Here is a 6,110-nt window from a genome sequence, read left to right as displayed (position 1 = left end):
CGACCTTGACGTGGTGAGTGGCTTATTACGCTTTGGCCAAAATGTACACCAATGCCTCATCCAGCATGGAGGCAGGGCAGAATGCTGGTTGCAGAGTGCTATCACATTTGTATTTTGCGTTTGTATATGTATTTCGCCATAGTGATGTGCACCTACATAAAGGGTTGTGCTGACTCAATCACCCACATTTTTTCTTTGTAGTATATATTGGAGGCGTGGCGATCTCCATGCAGTCATGCACACCTGACCAGTCAATCTGTCCTGGAGGCTGGTTTTAAAGTCAGTATAAAACTGAGTCTGCTTATATAGAATCTACCAGTAGCCATTTGGCTCCAGGAGAAGTATATGGTGGGCTCAGCATGCATGTTGGTACTTGCATCCCTGGATCCGATGAAAGCTGTAATGGCACCGGACGGGGTTAAAAGCAGAGTGTGCTTGGCGTGCATGCAGACCTGCATTCCCTGGACTTTGTGTGGCTGTCATGGCCCATAAACAGGTAGGAACTAGTGTTAGGGACCACTCCATAGAGGCGACCTTGACGTGGTGAGTGGCTTATTACACTTTGGCCAAAATGTACACCAATGCCTCATCCAGCATAGAGGCAGGGCAGAATGCTGGTTGCAGAGTGCTATCACATTTGTATTTTGCGTTTGTATATGTATTTCGCCATAGTGATGTGCACCTACATACAGGGTTGTGCTGACTCAATCACCCACATTTTTTCTTTGAAAGAGTGTTCCTACTGAAGCATAGTGCACCCGCACCAGTTTCCAGGTCTTTCAGGAGGGAAAGTGGCCTATACAGTGCATTTCAGTGAGAACCACTGATGGATGGGGCCATGTCACGTCTTGGGTTGCCACCTTTCCCAAAAAAGCACACCAGCCAAGTTTATATGGGTAAAAAGGAGGTGTGGTTTTGGGGGAGCAGCTTAGTGTGGGTTGTCATTTCACACCAGTGGTTTGACCATATTTTGAGTTTTGTGGCATTTGTTTGTTTTTTTTAGATACAGCTGATGTCACATTTATTAATAAAATGCTTTCAGAAATGATTCACTGACTTCATGTGTGAACAGGTGTATTTAGACAAACACTCAACTCAATGCTGCCCCTAAACCGTTGAGCCCTGAGAAGGAGCCCAGTTTGCCCTGGTTTGTCATACTGGTTTGTTTTGTCAAACTAATTAAAAACAAACAATCATAGAAGTCACACAATCAGTAATAAATTAGATTCCTCTCAAGTGATAGATAGGCTACTTGCACATGGTATCCGTAAGACTGTATCGGCAGAGGAACAGCCTGCCGTCGTTTACCGTATTCTGCATAGCTGGATAGGGCCGTGCACCACTGGACCCCATTGAATATAATGAGATCCGCTGGGGATCCATCCGGTTTCCAACATATACACTGGGTTTCGGCTGGACAAAAACCAGTGCATAAAACCCAATGCTCATGCTGGAAACTGATCAGATCCCTGCCGTATCCAATTATAGTAAAAAAGCTCCAGTGATAAATGAAGCAGTATCCGGCTAAGCCGTATTTGGTGAACTTTGGCAGGCTGTTCTCTGCGGGAACAGCCTGCTGGATACCTTACCACAGGTGTGAAGTTAGCCTTATCGCTTATACTATATCTTGTAACAAGTATCGCTATTGAAGTAGTCTGGTGTGACTAATTCGACTCTGTAATCTGGACACTAGTAAATGCCTGGATTGTGGAGTTAATAAACTGCCTGATTAGGTCTAGAGGGGTGAATAGCTGAGCGAGTGCTCATTTCCTCACTACTTTTCTGGAAAAAAGTTTTGTTAAAGAGGACCTTTCACCAGAGGAAAGCCTCTAAACTAACTATACAGAAGTGTAGAGCGGCGCCCAGGGATCACGCTGCACTTACTGTTATCCCCGGGCGCCGCTCCGTTCACCCGGTATAGCCTCCGGTATGTAAGTAGTTAGGCTCCACCCACTTGATCCTGCCTGCGTCTTCTTCTCCTATGCTGTAGCGCTGGCCAATCGCAGCGCTCAGCTCATAGCCAGGCTATGGCTATGGCAAAATTGGGAACAAACCTCATATAGTACCCCACCATACCCAGGAATGACTTTACTTGCTGAGTAGTGACAGGTCGGGGCCAATTCATAATTGCCTCAATTTTGTTCACCTGAGGTTTGATCATTCGGCACCCAATTACATACCCCAGGTACTTGGTCTCTTCCAACCCTATCCGTGCACTTTTTTGGGTTAGCGGTTAAGCCAGCCTTCCTAAGGGAGTCCACTACAGCCTGTACTTTAGGTAGGTGACTTTCCCAGTCGGTGCTATGGATAACGATATCGTCCAGGTATGCCGAAGCGTATCGACGATGTGGATGGAGTACAATATCCATTAGCCTTTAAAACGTGGCGGGAGCGCCATGTAGACCAAAGGGTAATACCTTGTACTGATACAGCCCCTCTGGCGTGACGAAAGCTGTTTTTTCTTTGGCAGCCTCCGTCAAGGGTACCTGCCAGTACCCTTTGATGAGGTCCAACACAGAAAAATACCGGGCTTGGCCTAACTTTTCAATAAGCTCATCCACTCGGGGATACGCGTCAAACTTGGATTGTGGAGTTAATGAGGCTCAGTTATGCTGGATTACGGACATGCATCCAGGGAGGTCTGAGAACACATCCGTGTTCCGACTAATGAACTCCCTGGCTTCCTGAGCCTGTTTAGAGGAGAGGCTGTCAGCAATTTTCACTGTGGCAGCCGTTTCCCCTGCTTCAGACCGAGGGGCCGAAACCGCTTCCCCTAGGAACCCTAGTCGTGGGCTGTCTTCCGTACAATTTTCCCTTTATTTCCATGGCTTGAGCAGATTCACATGGTACACCTGGTCCTGCTTTCGCCTCCCTGGCTGGTGTACTTTGTAATCTACCTCTCATTTTTTCAAGTACCTTGTAGGGCCCCTGCCACCTAGCTAGGAACTTACTGCCTACAGTCGGTACCAGAACCAACACCCGATCACCCGGGTTAAAGTTTCGGACCCGAGCCTGCCGATTATAGACCCTACTCTGGGCTCGCTGCGCTGCCTCCATATGCTCCCTAACCAGAGGTAACATTGTTTCATCCGTCCCTACATCTGGGTGACGTTCTCAACAACACTTTTGTGCGGTGTGGTTTGTTGTTGCCACGCCTCTTTGGCGACATCCAACAAACCGCGAGGGTGCCATATAGCAGTTTGAAGGGCGAGAACCCGGTAGAGGCCTGGGGCACCTCTCGCACTGCGAACATGAGATAGGGCAGAAGAAGGTCCCAGTCCCTCCCATCCTTAGACACCACTCTTTTCAACATATTTTTTAACGTCTGGTTAAACCTCTCTACCAGGCCATCCGTTTGCGAATGATACACAGATGTCCGTAACTGTTTTATGTTGAGCAACTTACAGAGTTCCTTCATGACCTTGAACATAAACGGGGTCACTTGGTCAGTTTGAACCTCCTTAGGCAGACCCACTCGAGAAAACATCTCCATTAACTCCTTAGCTATGAGTTTGGCTGACGTATGACGCAGTGGCACCGCCTCTGGGTACCGCGTGGCATAGTCGAGGACGACCAGGATGTGCTGGTGCCCTCTAGCTGACTTCGGTACTGGGCCTATGAAATCCATAGCGATCCGCTCGAATGGAACCTCAATAATCGGGAGAAGGACCAGAGGACTACGGAAATGTGGCTGGGGGCTGGTTATCTGGCAGGTTGGGCAAGACTTGCAATACTCTTCTACCTCTCTGAACACACTGGGCCAGTATAACCGCTGTAGAATCTGGTCCTGCGTTTTCTGCTGGCCCAGGTGTCCCCCAAGAACATGTTGGTGGGCTAAATCCAACACGAGCTTGCGATACGTTTTGGGCACCACCAGCTGTTCAATATGCTCACCCCGTAGTTGATTTACTCTGTACAGCATCTCCTGTTGAACCACAAAACGGGGGAACATAGACTCGGCCCCCGGTTGTTGCGGCTCACCTTCAACCACTACTACATTTTCCCAGGCTCGAGATAGAGTCGGGTCCTAGTGCTGTGCTGTACCAAAATTATCTCCGGAGACGTTGAGATCTGCCAACTCCGGACCCGGCGGCAAGTCCTCCACGTCTCCTACCATCACACTTAGCGGGGTTGTCTCCCCCTCCTCCACCGAAGTGGCGGTCACCCCTACCGCTGGCCCTTCGAACTCAGGTTCCCAGGGTTCTGGTCTCCCCCCTGAGCCGGGCCACTCTGCTAGGGTTACATCTGTCTCATGTGTATTGGTGACTCTCGCCTCAGGCCATAGTGACGGGAAACCGGGGAAGTCTCTCCCAATTATTAATTCATAATGTAGCCCTGTGGCAACGGTCACCTCATGAGTCCACCCACTTCCATCTGGCACAGGTGGCTATTGTCCATAGTCTCTGAGGTTCCTGTGGCACACAACTTTCTGGCATATAATGAGTGGCGGTAGCCATAGTTGGTGTCCATGGGTTTTTCCCGATGGGGACAGTCGGCCCTTATGTGTCCAGGCTCCTGACAATGCCAGCAGACCACCGGGTTTGGATCTGCAGGGGTACATCCCGGGCGGGTCTAGCTGGCACCGGCCACCGGGTCTGGGGTGGAGATTTCCGGGGTTTGACTGGCCCCCTCCCAAAAGAACCCCCCTGTAGATTTCTGGTGGCCTCGTAGCGCTCGACCAGATCTACCATCTCCAAAGCATTACCCGGAGACACCTGGCCGATCCAGTGCTGGAGAGGGTACGGCAAAGCCCTCCAGAACACATCCGCCAGCAGACGGTCCAGCATAGCAGTGGGAGTCAAAATGTCAGGCTGCAGCCATTTTTGCAACCGGTGTAATAGTTCATAGTACTGTGGCCTGGCAGGTTCAGCCGGGTTAAATTCCCACTGATGCACCCGCTGGGCCCGGACCAACACATTCACCCCCAGTCTCGCCAGAATCTCACCTTTTACGGTCAGGTAGTCGGCCGCTTGATCATCGGGGAGATAAAAACAAACTTGCTGGGGTCCAGAAGCCAGGAACGGAGCGACGACCTCAGCCCACTGGTCTCGAGGTAATTTTTCCCTAACAGCCACCTTTTCAAACACCACCAGATAGGTCTCGACGTCATCCGAGGGGGTCATCTTAGGGATCGCCACACGGACAGCTTTCCGGGCATGGAGGACGTTGTGGGATGCTCTTGCAGCTTGCAATGCCATCACATGTTGCAATAGTAGCTGGTTAGTTTCCTGCTGCTGCTTGTTAGCCTCCTGCTGCTGCAAGTTAGCCTCCACGAGGGCCTTCACGACTGCCTCCATTTTGTCAGGGGACATGGGTCGCAACCTTGCTTGATATGAGACATGCACTAGTGCCAGGGAAAACAAAAACTATTCTGCCTTCAGGCCTGCCTCACTGCGTCTGCCCGCATCCGACACTAAATGTGGGGATTCGCTCTGGTAGACAGGGTAAACGGACGCAGTACAGAGGCAAAAACAAGGTTGTAAATCAAAGTTCAGTGTTTATTCACACATAGCAAACAAAAACAAGCCAAAAGTAAGTGTTCAGTTTTGGTGCCTGTTCACACAACAAAAAGTCCACAGTGCAAAAAGACTTCACCTGGTCAGCAGATGATTTTCACCCGCAGTCCGCAACAGGCTTTAGAAGCCTGTTTCCCCAGCCTGCTGCTCTCACAAATAGATGGCCTCAGTGTCTCAAACCACAGACTCCTCAGCTTCTCTGTCATGGAGGATAATCCACAATGGGCTGAACGTGCTGACTGGGTTTTTATATCCCAGCCCAAAACCCGGCCTGGAACCGTGGGGAACAGCCACCCAACGCGTCGGGATATACCTTAGCTAGTTTTTTCTAAGTTAGGTTAAGGACAGTTTAAGGACAAAATAGTCCTAGGTACGAGAACAGGGAACACATACCATCAAGGTGTGTCCCTGGGTTGAGAAGTGTAAGGGCTCAGTGAAGGGATAGTTTTAATTTTCCCGCATCCCGACTGTTTGCTGCCTTTGGCACCTCACTTTTTCAGCCTTTATGTAGTTGATAGCTCGTTGTATTTGTCAAAATGATCTTTATTGGATCCATGGGTGTTATTATTTTACAAATACATAAATAAAAGTTAT

Source organism: Bufo bufo, chromosome 2 (genome assembly GCF_905171765.1).
Source record: "Bufo bufo chromosome 2, aBufBuf1.1, whole genome shotgun sequence".
Lineage (NCBI taxonomy): Eukaryota > Metazoa > Chordata > Amphibia > Anura > Bufonidae > Bufo > Bufo bufo.
Note: the sequence above shows the minus strand (reverse complement) of the source record.